The following is a 23,974-nucleotide window of genomic DNA, read 5'->3' as shown; positions in this document are numbered from 1 at the left end:
GAGTTCTCCTCCTCACCTGGGCTTGGTTTTTTTTCTAACCATAAAGGCAAGCTGGATGGTTGTTCTATGTCTAGATTGTTTATCATCACGGGGAAACATTTATGACAGATCTCCCTGCCACTTAGACAGGTTGTCAAATGATGACTGAATAGCAAACGTCATTATTAGTCATTCATATGAATTACTGCAGCTAAGCTGGAATGACTGGAAGGTCACAAAGCTTTTCAGGGCAGCCTCTCTGAAGTGACTTTTGAAACAGCCTGTAGCCTGAATATACTTTCAAAGGGAGGCTGCTGGTCTTTCAGATTCCCTTTGTAGTCTTGGTAAAACCTTTTATTGACTTATTGTCAGGGGATTGTGAGAAAAAGGGGAAAAACATTCACAAGAAGTGATACCATTTGATCTTTGCCCTTCCCCGTTGTGCTGTGTGATCAGCAGTCTTGCTTCAGATAAAACTTCTAGCGGGATTTTGTATTTATGTTAGAATGTTTCTCACTCCTGCACCGGACATGGTTTTGCTTTTTCTCCTGGGAATGTATGTTTTTGTTTGACTGTTCAAGCGTTCCTCAAGTGGGTGAATGAATCATGGAAATTCCATGTTGTGTACGGATGGAAAGATAATAAAGCATTATATCTGAGTCCTCATGGTAAGTTTGCTTTGTCTATTTTGCAGGTAAAATGGATTCGTCTCTCTAATAAACAAACAGTGTAGAGGATGGAAAAGTCAGCTGGGCTGTTCGGAATTGTTGTCATGTAATTATTTAACACAGGTATTTTCAAACTGTGCTTAGTGTACTGCTTGAGGGAATACAGGTGGCTCTGCCATCATTCATCACCCAGCCCCGAGCAGGAGCCAAAATCAGCACCCATGCCCTTATGATAACAATTCCTGTGTTAGAAAATCAGAAAAGCCCTGTTCTAAGCTATGTATTTTGTGTTTGCTTTGAGTTATATTTTAGCTTGACAAGGGTCCTGCTGGTTGTCAGTGTGTGAGTGGATCCCCCAAAGGTCTTCTGACATGCCAGGAGGCCTTTCAACTGCAGACACGTCATAATACCAATTCCTTATCTTAGCAAGAGTGGGCAATCTGTAAAGCATAGCATGCCCTGTGGCTTGTATCAGATGGCTTTGCATTGAAAGATTGCTGACTTCAAGTGGATAATGGCACTTTTACCATCATTTTTAAATCTGAAGATGAAAAACACTGTGTGAGAACGGTAAGAGGCAAAGCCTTTTCATACTGAATGTTTGGCAATCAGTATTTTGGAGCATGGAAGGGTAATGAATGTTGCCTACCTTTTCCAGGCAGCTGGATCATTATTTTCCTAAAAAAAACCCTTAGTGCCAGGCTTGATCCTCATCTCGCCTGACAGTTCTAGGAAGGGGGCATTAGGCTGGTCAATAGGAATCTAGAGGACAATCGCTTAATGGCTGTAAATCATTATTTTGTTTATCAGGAAAAAAGAAAGGATCAATCCACCCAATAGATCCCCTTGAAAAGACTTCAAATACCCCCAAAGCCAGAAGTACAGCTTAATACAGCGTCCCAGTACCCCACCACCTGCTTCATGTCCACCATGAGCCCTCCTGATTAGTCTGCTAGATCCCTTCTCCATTTGAATGTGTGTGTGTGTGTGTGTGTCAAAGGACGTGAGACCTGAGCTATTTCTGTCCATCCCTGGGAGATCTTGCTGTAGTGCCAAAAAACCCCAACCATCCTCCCAGAAAAGAGACCTTCCAGGCAGTAATACCCTTTTCTTTCTTCATGCTGATCATGCCTCTGGCTCGCAGCTCCTGGCAGTGCAGTGTTCTCAGGTGTCTTGCACAAGGAGGTCTTTCTCCCTAGGTTTTAGGTTATACTCTCTAGACTTCTATCATTCACTTTGTATTTCATTCATAAACCTGTTGTTCATGGGTACTTCCCAGGAAAGGTGTTTTATTTACTGTGAAGGCCAGCTGTTCACAGACCACAAGCTAAGAAAACAAATGTCAGAGGCCCCAAAAGTGCTTATTTTAGGATTTCATCAAATTTCTTTGGCAATTTGCCCAAGTATGGCACCAACATCAACCACATCTGTCAATTCCTTTTTCTTAATGCATTGAATACCCTATTAAACATGTGCTTGCAATGGGTTTTAGCTTTTTTTCCCCACAGGTAGTTGCATTTCTATGTACCCTTAACTGGCAAGCATGCCTAAAGCTTTTAAGATGCCCGGGCTCTGTTGCCAAATTTAAACCGGAGAAAGAGGGTAGAGCCCAGGGGACCCCAGATACTCAGAGCTTTCTAGATTTAGTTCAAATTCTTCAAATTGCAGCCAAGCGAGCTGAGAGCTAGTGCAGTCCTGAAGCACGGTTGTTTATTTGCTATGGAGGAAATAGAAGTGCCATTCAGTAGGAATTGGCTCACCAGCTTTCCCAGCTGCTGGATGACTAGCATCTCTCATGGGTCAGCTTCTCTGTGGGAACAGGGAGCCACCAGTCTGTTCATCACCATAGCTCCTCTTTGGCTATGGACAGACGTGGTCTTGATTAGAGGCAGCCCCGGGGGCAGGTATTGCTCTGTGAGACTCTGAGGACTATGGGCAGGAAATCCCAGCTTCCCCTCCATGCCCTCCAGATAGGTAGCTCCAAGGCGGACCATGAAACTGACCCTATTTCCTCATCATCTCAGATTCTGTCCGGTCCAGTGGGAAAGGCTGCTCTTTCCAGCCAACATAACCAACATCATTGCCAATTCCTCTCTTTCCAGATATAGCTGGTTAAAACAGGGATGTGGCTCATTTCCCTGAAGTCCTTTAATTTGCAAAGCTCTGCTTCCATCTGTAGGCTCGGTGGAGACCCTATGCTGAGGCTGCGGATCATGTGTGAGAGGGCAGAACTGTTGCCTCTTCTCCGTTACCATCCCACCATGCCCAGCTGTCTGGCTCCTGCAGTGTGCTGGATGGGGACAGCCATCCTTATGGCTTGCAGGCACAGAAACCACATCTCAAACACAGCATGTGTCCATGCGATGCCTGTTGTCCTATACTGATCGTCAAACACCACCATGGCTTCAGCACCTGAGTACTTCGAGGTGCTTTGCAGGTACTGATCCCAGCAGTGACAGCAGCAGTAAAGGGCAGTCAGAAGAGCGCGAGGTCTGGAAGAAAGTGGCTTGCAAACAGTATCTATATGAAACGGAAAAGTTTGCACAGTTGTATTTAATATCTGGTTGCAGCTGGGAAAGCCAAACCCCACGTTATTCTTGCTGTTTTCTCCAGATGTTTCAGCTGGCTGAGCGACCTCACGCCAGTCGTGCAGGTGCGCACCTCCGGCAGCAGCTGGGGGTGTTTTATAACACCTTAAACCGCTTGAAGGCAATTTGCAGACACGACTGATTTTCATCCAAGGCGCAGCTTTTCTCCAGACATCCAAAAGCAATTTTAGCCAGTGTTTAATGGAAAGGCTGGGGGATGCCTGAGTGTTTCAGCTCAGCTGGTGGATCCCCATCCCGTGTGTTACACATTGCTCCTTCCTGGTTGCAAACTTTTTTTGGAAAGAGGCTATAATTTAGTAAAAAGTGCTGTTTACAGGGCTGCTGCTCAGAAAGAAAACTTTTACCCTGCAGCTGCATGAAGAGCAGCAAATTCAGAAGCAGGAGACTCCCATCTCCTCAGCTTTAGAGCTCTGAACGCCATCTCCCAGCTCGTTACATACGAGTTTTTTGCTTATTATATGTAATATAATTAGGGGGACGCCTGCACGGCGGAGGCTCTGTGCCCAGCGGTATTTAAGAGTAAATATCCCAGCTCAGCCGGGGTGGTGTGTCTGAGGGGCTCTAGCGCTGCCACCCTCCACGCCGCCCCCTGACAGGCCTGTCCCCAAGGCGAGGGGGATTTTCCAGCCCCGGGGCCTACGCAGTCCCGCTGGGGCCGGCCTGAGGGCTTCCCTCCGCCGCCTGCCGCAGGGGGAGGCGGCCGGGCGCTCGCAGGCCGCGGCTCGCCGCGGGAAGCGGGCGGGGAGGAGGAGGAGGCAGAGGACCCGGAGGAGGAGGCGGGGGATACTTGAGGCGGAGCCGGGGCGGGCCGAAGGGGAGGCGGCTGGAAAACAGGCCGGCGCTGGTTCTCGCCTCGCAGTGCCAGCAGCCGCCGCCGGAGCCGCGCCGGGAGCCGCTCAGCCGCGGGAGGGGAGCGAGGCGCTGAGGCGAGCCGGGCGGGCGGCGAGACCCCGTCCCCTCCGCCCACCGCAGAGAGAGGTACGGGGCGGGTGGGGAGGCGGCGGTCCCCTCCCCGCCTGCCGGGGTGCCCCCCCTGTTCCCCTTAGAGGGAACAGCGGGGCGACGGGCGCCCCGCAGCCCCCCGGCCCCCTCGGCAGGCACCTGCGGCGCCCCGGCCTGGCCGCCGGCCACCTGCTGCGGGCGTGGAGGGGCGGGCGGGCAGGCCGGAGCCCACCTCGGCGGTGCCTCCCCTCATGACACGGCCAACGGGGGTCCCCAGCCTGCGGCGGGAGAGGGTGGCCGCCCTGCGGGAGGGCAGGGGGCGTTTGCCTGAGGGGCCTGCCCCGGCACCCCATCCCACACACCTCACCTCGCATTCCCTCGCAAAGGCGCAAACACTCGTTCCGCAGCCCCAAGAAATGCCGGCTGGTGCCACGCCGAGGCCAGGTGGAGAGCGGGAAGCTGCGGGTGATGGTTTAATCCCTACCTGGGGTTTCGGGGGGTGAGGGAAAGCACCACTGCCTCGCCCCAGTGCGCGGGGCTCAGCCGAGGGCAGGGTGCCCGCTGCCGTGTGCAGCTGTGCTGGGCTTTTGGGGTGTTTTGGTTGGGTTTTTTTGTTGGGTTTTTTTTTTTTTATTATTCTCTTGTGTGTTTATGTCAGCGTATCGCCTGCGCACAATGTGTGTCCGTGTGCGCCTCCGCTTCCCCTGCCTCGGTGTTCCAGGCAATGACATGAAGAATAAAGGTTAAGTAGGAAAGTCACCGTAATCTGATGTGTGAGGCGCGATGTAAATTACCAGCTGTGAAGACCTGCAGTTCATTTGCCTTTTGGTGTTTCTTGTTTATACAAAGCTGTTACAATACTGGGGGTTGGCATTTCATACCGATCTCGTGTTTTCAGTCAGATCATTGACTTCTGCAGAATTGCTCAGTCTTGTAAATCACTGTGGTGGATGAGGGATTAGTCCCAGGCGCGCAGTAGTGAAATGCACAAAGCCAACTGCCAGTTACCGAACCTGATCTCAAAACAAAGCTTTTTAGCAGTTTACATTCTCGGCCCCAGAAATACAGCTGTTCCACCGGACCCTTGTTCTCTGATCACCTCTAAAAATCACTTTGCGTGGCATATAGGCACACCATCTCAAATCCAGTGCTGGGGCCAGCTGTAATTGCCCTGATATTTTAGAAGTAAACACAAGCTTTACATAAAAGTGAAACCATATGTATCAGCTAATGCGTGTCTACTCTGTGATCCTGCAGAAATAGTTGTGTCCAGAGCTCTGTCCTTAGCTCACCCTGTTGATCCACTTTTCCCTTAGCCTATACGACATAGTCCCGTTCCCAGAGTTACCAGACAGGTTTAGTGGAGGACAAGAAATAAGCCTAGGAGCATTTCTGCACATTGAGCAAGAACGCTGTATGTTTGCAGTCTTACAAATGTTGTTTTATTGACTTAATGATAACACTTTGCTCTCCTAGGGCCTTTTCCCTTTCTAGGTTGTTAGCCCAGCACTTGCTAATCTTTCATGGCACTGCTGTGGAGCAGATAGACAGTGTTTTCCAGTGAGTAGCAAGGTCCGTAATTTCAGCTGGCTTTGTCTCTAGTACTGTCTTTCCCTTGTACCCCTGTTGTAGAGTGGGTAGCCAGACCGGGAAACAATTTGGGTGACTACTGAGCTGGCAAAAAACTGATCGTCTTGGGTCTGACTCAGTGCCTGGATCCAAATCATTGTATAGCTACTCAAATGTTTACCTGGCATCGGGGTTTAGAGGAGCATCTAGCTGGTGTTTTGGCCAAACTATACGTGGAAATAGGTGCAGAGGTCTGTGTCTTTTAAGTCCTGAAAATGCTGGCTGATATGGGGCACTGTGGTTATTTGTCCAGCTCAATCCTTTGGCTTGTTGGAGCAACTGCTCTTGAGTTGTGCCATGCTTGGCTGAAATGGCAGTGTGTGGCTGGAGCACCACGAACGGATCACACGTGTCCTGTGAGCTCCTGTCCTTGTCTCTGCTGTTGCTGAAAACACGTATGGATTTCCCTCTCTGATTTTCACTTGGGAGGGCTTTCTCTCTGTTGTGTCTCTCTCACCAAAACATGCCTGAGTGCTGCCACAGCTGTGGTATCTCTGAAACATGGTCTCTTCCTAGGGTGGCAAAATATCTCTTGACTTGGTGGGGGTGGAGAGGCTGAGGTAGAATTTGGAAAGCTCTGTCAAATTGCTGACGTTATTCACAAACAGGAGACAGTGGATTATGGGCTCTGTACAGGATCCTCTGGTCTAAGAGGTGTGTTGATGCTCTTTTATGGTCTCCACCTTAGCCGGGTAGTACAATTTGGTTTTTTTGCAGTCATCCATCTGCAAAAAATGGTAGTAGACTCCTGCCCATCTCTGCCTCAGATGCTTGGAGGGGTATTGCTGCGTGTATTGTGTTTCTGCTGCCTGCTACAAAAGTGTAGCTGCCTGTCCTCTCAACCCCAGTTATATTGCTTTGTGTTTTCAGAGACTGTTACCCCACAGAAAAGCAATCCCTTCTAATGAAACCTAAGATTCTCCAACTAATTTTCTGCTGCCCCAAATGAGGATCTAAGGAGAATGGCAATGCTGACTTCTGAAGTATGTGGGTTTACTTACTTTGTGTGATTGGGTTATATAAAAAAAAGAAATAGAAATAATTTTCTCTTTGCCTTTGACAAATATCAAAATACAGCCTGTTGTATTTCACAAATATAACTGCTGTCTCATTCTCTCAGTAACCATAATTAACAGACCAGAAAATGGAAAAATGTAGAAATATCCTTTTCCAGTGGCCACAAACATTAGTCCTCTCCAGAAGTTAATGAAGTCAAGTCTATGGAAATCAAATAACTGGATTTTTTAGCTCTGTTGATGAGCTAAAACACTGTGTCAGAGCAGTAAATAATAAAGAGGTGAAAAGATTACCTCTTGGAAATGAAGTGGGTGAAGAATGGATTTGAATTCTTCCTCCTCAAGAGGGTGTCTAAACCTCTGGCTTAAGGACCTGTCCTGCTCTGCTTGGGTGCAAAAATTAATCTGTAGCACAGTAGTAGTGTTGGAGAGGGATAGTGTCTCCTAAGATGGACCTCTTAGACTCCTAAGAAGTGGCTAGTTTAACAAATGGCATCACAGAACATCATGGTGTTTCCAGACTGTGATGTCATCTTTGTTGTGTTCCAGTTGAGGGAATATGAAAATTTTCAGTGACCTTGATGATGTGTCCCTTTTTAATCAGCTCTTGTTGATGTGTTGGCTTTGATGTGTCCAGGTATTCCATGCCCCATGTAGAGGGCACGTGGGTGTATACACAGTAATGTAACTTGAATTTATAGTAGTCACCATGGAAATTGGTTACAAATCTTTGGCGCTTTTTTTATTATTATTATTTTTGATCTCATGTTTCAGTGGTTTCTTTTTATTTTAAGAGAAGATTATAGAATCACAGAATGGTTTGGGTTGGAAGGGACCTTAACAATCATTTAGATCTCCCCCCCCCCCCCCCGCCCCCCGCCAAGGGTAGCGACACCTTCTACTAAAACAGGTTGCTCCAAGCCCTGTCCAGCCTGGCCTTGAACACTGCAAGGGATGGGGCATCCACAGCTGCTCTGGGCAACCTGTGCCAGTACCTCATCGCCCCCTCACAGTAAATAATTTCTTCCTAATATCTAATGTAAAACTTCCCTTTTTCAGTTTAAAGCCATCCTCCCTTGTCCTATCGCTACATAGCCTTGTAAAAAGCAGGTGTATGCAGGGCATGCACTACATACCCTTGTAAAAAGTGGGTTTATTCCAGAAATACTGTCGGTGGGAATATGAACTACTTGGAATATAAAATTTCATGGTGACTCCAATTAGCATCGTGTACACTGTGGCACCTAAAGAACATGTTGATGTGGTGCAGCCGTTTCACATCATGTGTGGCTCTGCTTGGGAGGGTGGCTTTGTAAGGACCTGAGTTTGAGGTCCTGTGTTTGTGTCTGTGTACAGTTGAGAACGTGTTTTGGACCATATTTGGGAGCCTATGTGGTTCAGCTCCTCCCAGTACCTTCTGAAGGTCCACTGCAACCTGTAATAAAGCCTCTTGAGGTTAAGCTTCACACATGCAACTGTCTTTTCTGAAGTAGGATATCATCAGTTGGTGTTGCAGTGGTATTGCTCTTTGACTGTGCGGGGTGTGTGCTCTTTATGGACTTCTTGGCACTGTCCTTTACCTTCACAGAGTGGTCGGGGTTGGAAGGTACTTCTGGCAATCATCTAGTCCAACCCCCTGCTAAAGCAGGTTCTTCTTGAGCAGGTTGCACAGAATTGTATCCAGGTGGGTTTTGAATGTCTTCAGAGAAGGAGACTCCACAACCTCACTGGGCAGCCTCTTCCAGTGCTCTGTCACCCTCAAGTTAAAGAAGTTCTTCCTCTTATTGAGATGGAACGGCCCATGTTGCAGTTTGTGCCTGTTGCCCCTTGTCCTGTTGCTGGGTACCACTGAAAAGAGCCTGGCCCCATCCTCCTGACACTTGCCCTTGTAGACATTGATAAGATCCCCTCTCAGTCTTCTCTTCTCCAGGCTAAACAGGCCCAGCTCTCTCAGCCTTTTTTCTCCAGCAAATACCAGGGTGCTTGAAGTCCCCCATGAGAACCAGGGCCTGTGATCATGAGGCTGCCTCCAACTGTCTGACGTGACCGGAGTGCGTCCATCACATCACCAAAATATGCAGCGTGTTCTTTATTCATTGTGTAGGTAGAAAAGGCATTGAGTATAAGAGCCAGCACCCTTGGGGGACCCTGGGGTAGTGGTTGGATGGCAGGCTGGAACACCATTGTGCAGGTGGTGGGGATTCAACTGGCAGCCCTATGCTGTCCACCTGGCTGTGGATAACACAACATGAGGGGGTTTTATACAACCTGTTTGCAGGCTGAACCTGAAAGCAGCGTGACACAGACCTTTGCTTTGGGTGAGGCGCTGTGTATGTTGGTGACCTTTTCCTCTGGAGATCATAGAACGGTTTGGATTGCAAGGGACCTTAAAGATCACCTAGTTCCAACTCCTCTGCCATGGGCAGGGACACCTTCCACTAGACCAGGTTGTTCAAAGCTCCATCCAACCTGGCCTTTAAATTTTTAAATGATCTTTAAAAAGACGTTTCAGATCTGTAAATGCATGAGATTTTTAAAAAGTGCTGTTGCTTTGTGAATTTTTATCATGTCCTTGGTTTTAAGTGCAGCTTTGGTCGGGTTTGTTGGGTTTTTTTGTGACCGCTGGAGTCTTTGTTTTGTGACATCTTGGGGCCAGGGGCATGAGATTGTAAGGATGGACGCAGCAGGCAGTGTTTTGGCATGGGGGAAGGCCTGAGTTGCTCTGAAGGTAGTGAGATAAGCTAATCAGCCGGAACGTAATGCAGGAGGGGTCAAAAAGCTCCTCCCTGCTGTTCACACTGGAGTTTGATCCCTGAGCTATTTCAGGGCAGTTCTTTGCTACCAGGCCATCCTTTAAGTCTTGGTGAAACAAGATGGCTATTGTTAGTGCTCTCAGAGAACTCAAAATGATGGTGGCTGGGAGCTTGCTGAGGCTGAGAGAAACATGTTTTGCAGCTCCGGAGTAGTGATTTACACAGGACTTTGGTTGTCTCCTATCCCTTCTTCATAGTCGTTTTCCATGTCATCCTCTGAGACCATGTTTATCTCGCTTCTGAGAGTAGGAGGACAGGGGGAGAAAGCTGGAGGGAGCAGATCAGTGACAGAATGGAGGTCACAGTTAGCAAGGTAGATTCTTACCTGTGGGGAGCCCAGAGAGCTGAGCTGATGTAAATAAAGAGGATTTCAGCTTGTGGGGAATTTTCAGGTTTGGTCACTTGCTTTTGATTTATCCCATAGGTCTTTAAAGGGCTGCAAAGTCTTTATAATGGCTTGAAAATGTCATTATTATTATTTTTTTTTTACCTACTGAGTTCAAAGGCAGGAACTACCTTTTAAGCAGTAAGAAAATACTTGTTTCCCTGGCTGACAAAGTAAAGAACTAAATGGAGGTAGATAATTTCTGAAGAATGGATAGCTAGTTACTAATTTCTTCATTGTTCATCATTCTGCATAATGCCAGATTTTTCTTAAATGTGTCCTCTAGATTTAGCAGAGTGGCATTTAACAGCGTAGGTTGCTGGCATGCTTGGAATGACTGAATTATTGGACAGGATATGATGATGTTTGCACACTTTGCGGGGGGAGGGAGTGGGGAAGGAAGCACTTGGATCATTTCTGTTGAAGTACCTATTCAAGCTAACTTGTAGCTAATGTATCCAGAAAACACTTTATGCTAAGCTAAGAAGGTAGTCCTGGCCTATCTCTAAGCTGATAATTGCATAGGAAAGAAGCACTTTCTTTTCCTTTTTAAGAGTTCTGTTTAGTTTAATTCATTTTGCAGGGCAGTGGGGAATGTTTTTTCTCCCAAAGAGACTGGACAGGTGTAATGTTCAAGTGCGCTAACCAAATGTTTCTGTTGGATGGTCAGACATTATTCTGAAACGGGATTAAAAATTCTTCTGTCCCATGGGCATGCATGTTCCAGGATGTAGGTGTAACCTCCTGCTTTGATCTCCAATTTTCTTCTAACAGGATTTTCTTTTTTGGAATCAGTCATAGTTGTGATCCCAGAGGACTCTGCCAGGAGGATGTGCATCATTAGTGTGTCTGGCAATCCTTTGGTTAAACTCCTAAAAATCATAGACCCTTTCAGAAAGTCCGGGTAGCTGGAAGGAGCGTCGTTTTGCAACATGCTGGTTTCAGCAGTGAAACTGCATTAAGATGTTTTTGCTGTGCTGTCCTATCTCTGACTGCTTGCTTCCTCTCTTGCATAACTGTTCTCCACCCCCATCAGGGCATAGTCTCAGTGGTGACTTATAGAAATTTAAGGTGCCACTTCTAGTGAAAGGTTGATCCTGCTCTTGTGCATGTTCTGGAGTGACTGTGGGCGAGAGATCTTGATCAGGGAGCCCACACACCTGGCAGCAGATTATTACTTATTTTTATAGGGTTATTTTTCAGTTGGATCCAATCTGTGGCCTGTCCCATGACTGCTGGTGTCAGCACTACACATATAGTCAGGAGTGTCCTTTTTAAGGACAGTGCAGACTGGGATCTCAGTTTCCTGGGATTGTAAAACTGCCCTCAGATGTGCTGGGGTGTACTCACAGATGCGCACACAAGCGTGGGCATTTCTGCCTCGGACCACTTCTGTCATACTTGTTCACTGTGTGGTTTCAGGGTCAGATAGGACTGAGAGCTTGGACGTTGGCTTTGCGTTTACAAGGGTGAGCTGGGAGGAGTTGTGGGGGGCACACAGGGAAGCAAAAGCTCCTAAAAGCTCTTTGCTGCTGAAGTTGATAGGTCCAGCTTTAACCCTGAGAGAAAGGTTAGTACTTTGGGGCTTGCAGTTTACACTCTGCTGCTTGGATGGTCTAATCTCACAGAACACTATGTGCTGTTAATGAATGCTTGCGGAAACACAGTGCTTCCAGTAACATAGTAGGCTAAATTAAATGTCCCCTTTATAATCATGGGGAGCTCACACCATTACTCCGGTTATACAATAGCATCTGGTGCCTCTATTTGGACTTTGAAGAGAACTTGACAAAGGGCTGAATGCAACCACGGGCTTTAGAGTTAAACACTGGGTCATTACCCTTTTTGTCTGCTGATTCCCTTGGGGTGGGGTCCAGGACTTTGTGGTGGGCTCCCTGCGTGTTAGGAGGGGATCCAAAGTTTTGGTGAGAGTGCTACATGAAGTCAGCTTTGCTCTCAGTAGCTGGTGGTGGGCAAGCCAGTAGGAAGCACTGAAGGCTGCAGATCTTGGGGGTGACCAAAAGGTCAATACTAACCAGGCATTTCTGCACGAGGAGTTTATGCAGGTGGGATTTCTTGTGCCAAGATCCCAGCTGAGCAGAGGGACAGGCAGTGCTGGAGGGGAGTTTGGAGTCTAATGCTAAGCAGACAATCTGCAAGCTTTTTTATTGTTAGAAGCATAGACATTTTTCTCAGGGCTTCCCCAAACATGAAAAGGATCCAGTCCTGATGATCTTATGCATGAAAATATAACAAGGAGGAACAGAAGAAAGGCCTAAAGAGAAAAAAGACAGAGCTCCTCTGGCTGCAGGGTGAGATGTGAAGGAGGCAAAGTGGGAGAAAAAGTGCACGTGAGCTCCTGTTAACAAGTGTCCCCGTGCTGTGGGATGTGAGAGGGACTGTCTCACCGGGAAGGCTGTGGTGGGGAGATCCTGTTCACGTGCCTGTTCTGTAAGACCAATTGTTTGTGTTACCTCTGTATCGCTTCTCCAGGAGTGGAGGCAGAAGTTACCACGTGGGAGTGGGCAACTGCTGCGCACAGGATCTCGCGGCATGTCTCCAACATATCATGAAAATATTAGGGAAGCTCGTGTGCTCTGGGGCTGCTGCTATGTTCTGTTGTCATATTGCTGTTACAAGCAGAAAGCAGCAGAGCTGGAAGGGACCTTGCTAAGTTGTCTAATCTGACCTCCCACCCCAAGACTGGGTCAGATCTATCTAAACATTCCCAGCAGATGTTTGCCCAACACAGTTGTTAAAAGCCTCCAGTGATGGTCTTTCCCCATCCTCCCTGGGTGATCCTTTAAAGTCCTTCATTGTTCTTGCCATTACCAAGATTTTCCTAGTTTCTGACTTTAATTTCTTGGGCTACACTTGAAAATTGCTGACCTGTTGCCCTTTTGTTACTGTACAGAGAGCTGTTCAGCCCCCTGTGGCAGAGTTTGGGAATATCTGGGCCACGTCCTCTCTGAGCCACAGGGCCCAAAACTTGCCTGCAGTGCTCCTTCTGGTACCTGCCTGTACTGAGCTGACAGACACAATTTTATGATTCTCATAGGTACACTTTGGGGTATGAAATGCATTTCTTTTTTTTTTTTTTTTTTTTTTTTTCTGACAGCAGCGCAGATAGTGTTTTGTCATGTAAGGTTTCATTATGGCTTTGTCTCTTTACCCACTATAAAAACAGGTCATATGCTCTTCTTGCTCTCAAGTGCCATCTTTTCCACAGGGATGTGTTACAGATCTTCACTGACTCTTCCAGAATAGTGCTTCTCTGGTGTAAGGTGAAAGTCCTTGCCAGCAGCTCTCACCAAGGTTTTCCCCATGATTAGCTGGATTGCAGCTGGGCCAGTTGTTCTTTCCTGATCTGACCTCCCAGCTGCAGTTCACAGGTGACCTTCTAGTCTCCCTCTCTGCAGTGGTTATGCTCTTGCTTCTGATTTTGTACATACTACCTCTTCATTTCTGTGAAGGATACAGTTATTCACCTTTTTTTTTTTTCTAAAGCTGGTAAAATGTGGCTGTGGAGATTATTCTGAGAGGAAATGTAGCACTGAAACACAAAACTTGAGAGAAAATGCAGCAGATAAGCACTAGAAACATTTCTTAATGAAGTAACTGGGTAACGTGCCAGCCAGCTTTAAAACAATTAGCAGTTTGCTTGAAGCTGATTGTTGTTTGATTGTTATAATTTTAGGAAAATTATTCCAAATGTCTGTCATGTGACAGATAGAGAGATTTGAGAGCTGCTTGTCTGTCTGGATGAAGTGAATTTGGGTCTTGCTGCTTCCAAGTGGACAGATGTCCACATTACACAAAACACTATGGTTTGCATTCATTGACCTTCTTGTACACCATAGTTGTATCTGTTTTGTCAGGTTTTAGGGGGTTCGTTTTACAGGATACTCAGAAGAAGGTGGCAGTTTCATTTGAATTGTATCTAAGTGCTGCACTTGCGGAGTGCGTCACTTAACTTTTGGGGAAAAAAATGAAAAACTTGTCTGTGTATGTTGTTGCAGGCATTTTCTCTAGATCTGTTAACACCTCTTACACCTTTCAGTGGGAGACAGTAGGGAGTATGTATGAAAGGTATGCCTGCATACAGACAGCCTTTGTCCTGAGACAACTGGAGAAGTTAACACCAAAACGAAGACTGGTCTGGACAGGTCTGAAACACCTTTTGGCGTTGACTCGTGTTTATTGCAGTGGGAAGAGCAGGTAGGGAGGAGTAGTCTTGATTTTTGTTTGTTTGAACTCTCAGTATGTATCTTCTTTGAATTCCGCACAGTTTTCTTGCAGAGCTTTTGTATGATAACTTGTATAATGTGAGTCTCCAGTTTCCCTTGTTCTGTTTCAAACAGCAGTGAAAGCTCTGCTGTTCTCTGTCTTATCACCGAAAAAGTGTAGAGTACTGTAGGCCACTGGGCAAAGTCCCTTGTTCAGTGTTCCTTCATAATGATTTCTTAGAACTGAAGAGCAACTTACGTTGCATAGGACATCTAGACCTCTCTCATGTGACCTCCTGCTCCAAGCAGGCCAAGACTCAAAGGTAGGGTTCTTGTCAGATTCCCTGATCAAGTTTTGGAACTTTTCTAGTTAAGTGTAGCAGGTTGATGCCATACCTAGTGCTCTCATGGTGAGGAATATTTCCCTCTTGTCTGATGAGAATTTCCCTTGCTGCAAGGAGAATTGTTACTTGCCTATTGTTTCTTGTCCTTTTGTTCATACTCATTGAGAAGAGTCTGGCTCCATCTTGCCTGTAACTCCCTAGTTAGGTAGTTGAGGACAGACATTAGATACCCCCCTAACTGCTATTTCTTCGCCAAGTTAAACAAACTCTGTTCCCTCATTCTGTTCTCTTACATCATGTATCTCAGTGACCAGACCACCTTAGTGGTGCTCCACTGATGTTGATTTTGTCAATGCCTTTTCTGGGAAGCACAGCTAAATTAGACAGTGCTGCAGTTGCAGCCTCCTTGATGCCAAGAAAAGAAGAGCCATTTCCCCTAGCTCTTGGCTATTGTCCTTCCCAATACATCCCAGTATGTGGCTGGCTTTTGTCGCTGCAGGGGCAGACTACTGATTCCCGTTTACCTTATTGCCCACCAGGACCAGCAGGTGCTTTTCTGAAGAGCTTCTCTCAAGCCAGTCAGTCCCCAGTTTGTGCTGACAATGGGTATTTTTTCTCTCAGGTGCAGGACTCTTCATTTCTATTTCTCAACTTCATGATGGTTCCTTCAGCCCATTCTTCCAGGCTCCTGGGCGGTCCTGCCCTCCAGTGTATCGACTGCTCACCCGAGCATGGTGTTGTCTGTGAGAAAGCTCTCCATCCCATCATCCAGAGAATTAATTAAGATGTGTCAGGGTCAGTACTGGCTGTTCATTGATGAATGCCATTCATAAAAGGCTGCCAGTTAAAGACTTCAGTCTGTTGGCTGCTACTTTTTGAGCTCAGTGATCCAACCACATTTTAACCACCTTGTGTTCCAGCCATCCAATCTGTATCTCCTCATTTGTGGGGACAGGTTAAGTGTCTCTAGGATGGTCACTCTTTAAAAGATCTGCTAATAAGGGAGTTGCTTCAGAACAGTGAAGAAGTTGTGTTCACACTGACCTACGTGGAGCTTTTATATGGGCAAGTGTGCTGGAAGAAGAGGGGTGTGAAGTGAAAGCACACGGGGTTCTAAAAAAGTAGTTTCTGGTCTGTTTTTCTATTTTAAGCCTATTTCATCTACATTGATGGTCATTAGCTTGTTTTTAAACGGAGAATAAAGCCAGGGTGTTTTACTCAGAGAAGCTGAACTCCAGATTTTTCCGGCTTGATGTGAGAAGGAGGCTTCCTTCACGCTGTGGCCTGCCTGCTTGCCTGGGCTGGTCTGTTCTTAGGAACATGTCTGGCTTAAGTGGGTCCAGATTAATCTCATACCTGGTGTATTTTAATTTTGTTATTTTCCATAAGATTCTCTTGAGTCCGCTTTCATAAAAAGCGTATTAACTGTACAGCTCCTTGAAGCTAAGGGCAAAACTTTGCAAGCTATAGCTAAGTGTTTGCCATGTGTTGTCACTGCAGATTGAGGTTTGCCGTTACGCAGCTGTGGGACATCGTTGAACCTTGCAGTTATACCTTGACCCTGTAGAATGCCAGAGCCTTTTCTGGAGTCTTGCTGTATAGGAAGATGCTCCCCGTTTTTGTGTTTTTACCTGTGACTACTCTTCCTTAAGTATTTCCTCTTGTTGATGTTGGACCAGTATGTCAAGATCATTAGGAAATCTAAACCTGTACACCACAGTGCTGGCAAATCCTCGCAGCTGAATCATTTGTGGGTTTATGGCTGTACATTCCAGTCTGTCATCCAAATGGGTAATGAAAATATTGTACAGCTCTTCTGCCTGGCTGGACCCGCTTTCCAGTGCCCTCCCAATTAGATAGCAAACCCTTGATAATTATGCTTTGAGAACTATATTGTCAAGCAGCCATTTTATGGTGATTACATCTAGTTCGTGTTTTCTTAGCTGGAACTTATGGGAATGTCATGTGGAACAGTGTCAGAGCTAATAAAGATTGCATTTCTCAATATCCTTATCACTTCTGTACAGGCATACTTTTTTTCCTGCTGGTGCATAGATCCTTTATTGTTCCATAGACTTTTGAAGCTAGAAGGGACCTTAAAGGTGATGTGATCTGTCCACACTGAAAGTTTAAATGTGCAAGCTGCGCCAGATTTATCAGGAATTTTGTAACTGAACAGTTGCGATATGACAGCTCCAGGAGATCAAGAGGAAACAAATATGATGTGTTTATGGGTCCCGAACTAAATTAAACAATTACCTGAATCCAGTCCTCAGAGCAGCCTTTGAACAAATCCCAACCCTTTTTCTGCAAGGGCTGGAAAAAATAAAGAACGTGTCTAATCTGTACCAGATATCAGCCAACAGTTATCTGTGCCTATGTGCTGTTACTCAGATCTCGTTAGCTGTCTAATTGGATAATAGGCAGTACACTTCACAACTACATAAGTATATTAAGCTTAATCTGCTTTGGAGCAGGGAGAGGAAGATGTGCTTGGTGACAAATGGACACAAGAAGATGCACAGTGGAGCAGTGGTGTAAATATGGTCCTGTGTCCCCATCACTTCATTTCCAGGAACTTTCTGAGGCAGAGGCTCTGTATGTTTTTAGCATTTACATTAAAATTTGAGTCCCAGAGCAGAGAGCTGCAACACTTTCAGACTTTGCCCATGTCAGCCAGGCATTTTCACTTCTAAATGCACCATTTTTCTAGTGGTTAAATCCCTTTTGGAGGTCTCTTTTAATAAAACATGCAGGATAACTTCATCCTGGTTTTTAAATCCAATGAGATACAACAGAGGTATCCTGTGCGTGTGTGGGACACCTCAATTTTGCAGCAGGTTCCTGGTTATAAAGCTTGTTTCCAGTATGTGAAGACACACTGTGGACAGGTTCAGAAAGCTTGCACGGGGGTTTGTGTGACCAGCTCTATATGTGGGAAAGAGAAGCTATTTGGTTATTGAAATACTCTTCCCTTTCTCTCCTAAGAAGAGGTAGTTACTGCTTTTACCCATTTTCAAACTTCTGGAGTGGATTGATTCTTTTCCAAAGGCATGACAAAAACAAAGTCAGACTTGTAGAAGATGGGTGTTTATATTTTCCCAGCAGCTAGCTTGCCTATTGAAAGACGTGTATATGAGCATATTTCATGAGTTGTCACCACCTATTACATTCTCAGGAGACTGAATCTGCAAGGGACGTTTCTGGGTGCAAAAGATGCATCTGCCAAGGGGATCTTTAGCTGAAGGTAATGGGGGAGTGATTATGTGAAACATGTCCTATCCAAATGTTTTTTGGATTCCCTTGGGATTGATGGAGCGTTTTGACAAAAGGCTTTAGTTGAGCCTTACTTCTGGCCCTAAATTTTGGGAGAGTTAACTTGGACTTTGCGTTTATAGCCTGCTTACCTCATCTAAAATATATCTTCAGTTTGTTAAGCTGTCCAACATCTGTCTGTAGTAGACAGAAAAGACAGTAGTAAACCACTTAATCTTGAAGTGTCTTAAGCAAATGTAAACTCCATTAAGGGTGCTTATCACCGAGCAGCTCAATTCCCAGCTGTGGAAGGTACCTTGTGGTTCATTTATATGGGAAGTTTAGAGGATTCTCTGATGCTTTCTGTCTTGACATTTGTGTTTTTGTGGACAAGGGTTAAGAGTTGGGCACTTGACCATGTGAGGAAAACTATTCCGCTGTAAAGTGGGGTGTGAATTTAAAACATGCTGGCTTTCCCATGGAAAATCTTATTAAATAACAACCCCCCTAAGTCACTTTTATTTTGGACAAAGGGAAAAGATGCAGAGTAACTGTTTTGGTCCATTTCAGTGTAGTAAAACTCCGAAACCACCGATTTATTTTGGATGAACTAGAGCTGTTGAGTGCAGAAAAGTTTTTATAGTTATCCACACCTGATTAGTGCCTGGACTAAAAGTGTGGTCAGCAAGGGAAAACTATCCACACCTGATTAGTGCCTGGACTAAAAGTGTGGTCAGCAGGGAAAACTGTATTTTTCCAAAGGATAGTTCACATCTCAGCATCTAAATTCCTGGAGACAGGCTCTGGAGAGAGTCTGTGTCCCTGTTTTCTCTACATAGAAAGCCTACCCTCCTAGCTGCGGCACTGACAGCATAACTGTTCCCCTCTGTTGTTGTGTGCCTGGGTCAGGTTTCAGTTTGAGGCATCCAGAAGAGATGAATGAGACTTGTCTGTTACAGATTTTCTCCCCAAAGTGTTAAATGAGGTGTAGGTTGCATGCTTCTGGTAACAATATGCATTAATAATACTTTTATCTCCCATTCCACACTGCTGTGTACTGAAGTAAACTCCCATACTCAATCCATCATCAGCTTGGAGTTGGGCTAGACTTCGACCTGTACTTATTAAAGGGTGAGGAATGCTCTGTCATATGCAGTTGATAAGGGAATTCAGAAATCAAAGTAGATACTAAATTGTCAGTGGCCTTTCTTCCTTTTAGCTTTAGCTGGAAAAAAATAATGGCATAGGTTGTTTTCCTTCTCCTGTGTGGGCAATATCTAGACATGTCTAGCACTTCTGGGATTGTTTTTCAAAACCAGGATAACCTGGTGGTCCTGTCTGGCCGCTGCCTGCTGCAGATCAAACCCACACCTGGTGACTTATGAGTCAAAAGCAGAACACCTGCTTGGTTGGTCATCAGTGCTGTCTTTACAAAATGTTTTCAAACCAAAACCAGATGTGCAATGCTGTATGTTTTCAAGAAGACAAGGTGGTGAAATTGCGATGCATTTTAGCTCCTGGGGAGGATTCATCTCGCTGTTGTGGCTGAAGGTGGATGAGCTGTCCTTGTAGAGGGTTCCACAGTGCTTGCAGAGTGAACGTGTCACTCTAGGTCTTCGTTAGGGTCTTTAAGCACTGTTTTTAAGTTTCCTGAGCCTAAGTCATAGAACATCTTATGTCTGGAGTCAAGGCCTTGACTGTGACAGGCAGTCCTTTGGAAAGCTGTGCAAAGATCCTCGTGTCTCACAAAAAAAAGTGGCCTGTCAGAAAGGGACATTGTGAGCGAGGAGAACAAGTTTCAGATCACATGTCCCCCAGCAAGTACTGTTCTTTCACTAGGAAGACTTGTTGGAGAATGTTAATTGAGTCCCTTTTTAAATGAAGGAGGCTTTGCTTCCTTCCCAAGTTTTCAAAACAAATTTTCCAAATACAGAGCCTATGTTTCATTCAAGTGTAAATCCTTTCTTTTTAACCTGGAAGTTATCCCAGAAAAAAGGCTATCCATTCACTGCAGGACAGACCCTTGTGGTTGTGGTGGAAAAAAAGAAGTGGATCAGATTGTCCAAACAGGAAGGGAATTAAGAAAAGACTTTGCTCAGTGAGCAGAGCTCTCATTTAAGTTTAAATAGTTGTCCTACAAACTCCACTTTATGTCTCTGTTGCTTTTGAAGCATTGTACAATAATTGAAGTGTCTGCTAAATTTAGAAATGACAAATTTCTCTTGCCAACTTGCCAGCCTATCTGTAGGCTGTGTGGATTTCAGTATGTAGTTATGGGATGGATGCAAACAGTGATTTGAAATTTATTGGCTTGTTATCTCTTCTGACTTCCACATAGCGCAGTCCTGGTGGGTAACTAATACTTCACACAGATTCCTTTTCATTTGAAGGCATTAATCAAATGCTTTTTTGGCACAGCTAGGTGCTAATGCTGTTTTACATATGGTGAAGCTGAAGTACTGAAAGGATAAAGTGTGACGTGCTGAATAAAATGAGCTCCATCTAAAGACATTGAAATTGTGCTATATTTTTTGCAACTTATGGGTAGGATTGTCATTCTTTTACCCCCAGTCACATGGGAAGGCCATGGAAGAAGAGATAAATCACAAGTGTCTGAGTTCCAGGTTTCTGCTGTTTGCCACATGACAAGTCTTCCTGCTCTGTGAAAAAACTTACATCTAAAATCTCTTTTCTTTTTTTTTTTTAGCTTCCTCCCCTCAGCTTGGCTGTTTAATTTCTCTGAGCAATGTTCTATCTTAATTCTGTGAAGCTGTTTGAGACACAGTTTCCTGAAGAGGAGAAATGCAAAGTAAACTTCCTTTTGTTTCAGCAAAATGTTTTGATTGTCACAGAGGGGAAGTGTTTTTGAGTTCAGGTGTGTCAGGAGGAATGAAAGGCACCTTGCAGAAGTGATAATCCATCATTAGTGTGCATCCCATGGCACTCCAGGCTGCACTTGCCTGCAGGGCACTTAGTAACCTCAAAGCACAAGTAGTCAACTGGACGAGGTTTTCTGTTGGCATCTCCAGACAAAATGTCATTGGGCTTTGCTTTGAAGTTTTCAAGAAGGTGGAAACAAAAGCCAAAAGTCACTGTTGTGTTTTTGTCTGTTTCCCACCCTTCTTTTCCTTGTCTTTCATGAGCTATTTCTGCTCTCTGCTCTGTTTTGGTGTCCCCAGCACTCAGGAGGAAGATCACTCAGCAGAGTGAATTGCTTCTGTGGCTTTACAGCAGGGATACGTTCCTGTATAATATGTTTTTTTTGTAGCAGTTGCCCATTTCCTCTGGATATCTCTAGATGACCTGAAAGTAGACAGCATTTAGTTAGGAGAAGGACTGTTCTTTTGTATTGAAACATTTCTTGTTGTATGCAAAACCCCACAGCTCAAGCACCATGAGGAAAAACACCTGTCTTCTTCAAGGGAAGGTTCTGGTGAGTAAAAACCCTCAGAAAGCCAGTCTACCAATCATGACACAGACTTCATCGGGATCTAAGAATGTGCTTGCCAACCTGAATTCCCCTACCTTGCGCTCTTGTCTGATAATGTGAGTGTACTTGTGCAGACAGCAGGATGGAGAAAGCTCTGCGTGTGTTGCAGTGTGCTAAAGCCAGCCCTGGTTTTGTTCTGCTGTCTTAAAGCTGGAGGATGTGGTTTGTCTTTAACGTTCCAGCAAAGCACAAGCCCAGGAGAAGTCCCCTCAGCACCTGGCGAGACGTACTTTTCCTGGAGTCATGTCTAGTCTGTTCCAGGCTGAAGTCAATCCAATTACTGTGGGAGTAAATCAGTGCGGTGTTTGGCTTTTCTAATTTTGGTTCTCATCCCCTAGTGTTTCTGTTGCATGTAATGATTTTCCCTGTGGCTTGAATGGTAAAGATGTGGTAACTTCTTGGGGATGGCTTAAAATCAAAGATTCAGTGTGGGTGTTGTTTTCAAATAGAGAAGAAGTGCTACTATTTAGAGAGTTCTACTGCTATTTCAGGGCATTTAGTTACGTCTGGGTTCTGAGAAGTGGTGAGAAAACATGATTGCTTTTGGGCTAGCCTGTCTCATATGGTGTGTCCTGAAATGATCCTCATGTACACATTGAGTTGGAACCAGTACTGAGCCTCTGCATGCGGATTCATTCCCTGTCTCACAATCTTATTGCAGAGAATGGGAGGAGAAGAAAAGATTCCTGTTGAAACTTTGCTCTCAAGCTTGCTGCAATGAATTTAAAACCCCAAACCACAGAGAATTCCCAAATGTATTATGGACACCAGTGTTTATTTGACTGAGAACCGATTGTGTTCAGAGTTGTGCAAACATGGGCATGTTTCCTATTTAATTAAGGCTGGTCTATCAATTAAGTTTCTCAAACAATTGGAGAGAGGAGGGTAGTGAAGATAAGATCGCATGGTTATCCAGATGGAATAGGGTACAGCTCTCTTTGGCAGTTGGAATACAAGTTCTGCAGGAAACTTGTTTGCAGCATTGTTCTATCCATTATGCCAGTGTTTTTTAGTTTATAAGTTCTTTTTTTCTGTAGTTTACTATCTGTCTCTCCTTCCTTTTACAGTCCTGAAGCACCAAGCCTTGCTTTCATGAGAAGCTTAGAAGTGGCAGATACCTCTGAATACTGAATGTGGTTGAGGAAGGGGAAGATTCCCACCAAGGGGTCAACCAGAACTTGGCAAGCTTGCAAAAACATGGGAAAAGGCAGTCCAGTTTGGGTCTGGTTGTTTGTCCTGGTTAGCTGAACAGCTCTGTTCCTGAGGTGTTAACCTGCTGTCTGGTTGGAGGCTAACACAGCCAAACTGCATCTTGCTGTACTGGATTAGGTTCTGATCAGCTGAGAATGTTGACAGGTCCCTGATGATCAATAGGATGTGGAAACCAAAGATGTTAGAATTTTTGGCTGGATCTCCATTTCTATTGCCAAGGTTAAGATGGGAATATCCCATTCACTGCAGCAGGCTGAATACCACTCCGGTGTCCATATTCTCTCCAGCTTCTTCTGATGCAGTAGAAGAGTGTTCTGGCAGTGTGAGCTGTCACTGATGTTGATAGATGTTGTGGGATGCCCTCTAGGTAGGGTGGGCCCTTGTACCTATCTCTGCAACCTTCCAAAATAAAGGGGATGCTGATGTGCTGGCTAAGCATATCCTTGCTCTATCTTCAGGGGATTTGTAGAGCAGTAGATTTACTGGATTTGCTTTGCTGTGCAAGGAACATGCCTAAGCTGTGCTTTTTGTCACTGCTGTGAAACTCCTTTTAACTGTGTCCCGTGTAATACCGTAGCTTCTGGCACATGAAACACAGCATTACAGCATTCCGATCTTACTAGCTGCGTGGGCAGGAGAAGCTCCATAACCCAGACTGCATGGCACAGGGAAGTCAATGTCTCAGCAGACAAGTTAACCAGCTTTGCGTGACCAGAAAAGCTGTCATAAAAAGGGGAAGGAAGAGACTTATGCCTCCAAGACTGTCCCTCTTGCCAGTCTGACCGTAGCTGACCCATCTTACCATCACAGTCCTTGCTGAGTGTTTGTGAAAGGCCTTTGGTAACATTCTCAGCCCAGTTCTCTGGGAATCACTTGGGGATGGTGACCATCTCCTAGCACTTCCATGGGAGCTTCTCATGGTGGAGGAAGCATTTAGTCCTTAATTTTTTCCCCATACTGTAAATAAAGATGCTGACCCACTGACCAAGATATATTCCAGCAGGCTGTCAGAAGGGCCTTTGAAGAGTATTTGAAGATAGTGGCTTCCCATCCCAGCATCTTGGAGCTGGCTGAGCCTGCCGTGTTCTCATGGTACCCTTCAGCCAGCAGAACGCCTGAGAATTAGCCATAGACCAGCCAATTATTTTGATTTATTTTCTTTTCTTTTCCCTCAGATGAGAAGGATTTGAAAAACAACACATAATGGTGAGTTTTATCAGTAAGTTTTAAATGATGTGATTCATCCCCTGTGTTCTTGGCATAATGTTCTTTGGTTTATTTTTTGGATATCCTTGTAGTTCTGTCAGTGCCAAGCACTGTATGGAAGTGCCCCATGGCAGGCAACCTGCTCTGCCCATATGTTAGCTTTAAAAAAAACCAAAACCGGCTCATAATAGGAAGTCTTT

At 45.3% G+C, this 23,974-nt stretch overlaps 1 protein-coding gene across 1 annotated transcript in view; it reads left to right on the top strand.

Moving 5' to 3' along the window:
• The first annotated feature begins 4,071 nt into the window (after window positions 1-4,071).
• SMOX (spermine oxidase) overlaps window positions 4,072-23,974 on the top strand; it is a 56,132-nt gene continuing 36,229 nt past the window's right edge. The window contains exon 1 of the mRNA XM_037387575.1: window positions 4,072-4,234. The gene's annotated coding sequence lies outside the window, so the exon portion shown is untranslated. The remainder of the gene's footprint in view (window positions 4,235-23,974) is intronic.

Source organism: Falco rusticolus, chromosome 1, assembly GCF_015220075.1.
Source record: "Falco rusticolus isolate bFalRus1 chromosome 1, bFalRus1.pri, whole genome shotgun sequence".
NCBI lineage: Eukaryota > Metazoa > Chordata > Aves > Falconiformes > Falconidae > Falco > Falco rusticolus.
The sequence above is the reverse complement of the archived record's forward strand: the minus strand, read 5'-3'. Positions and strand labels throughout refer to the sequence as shown.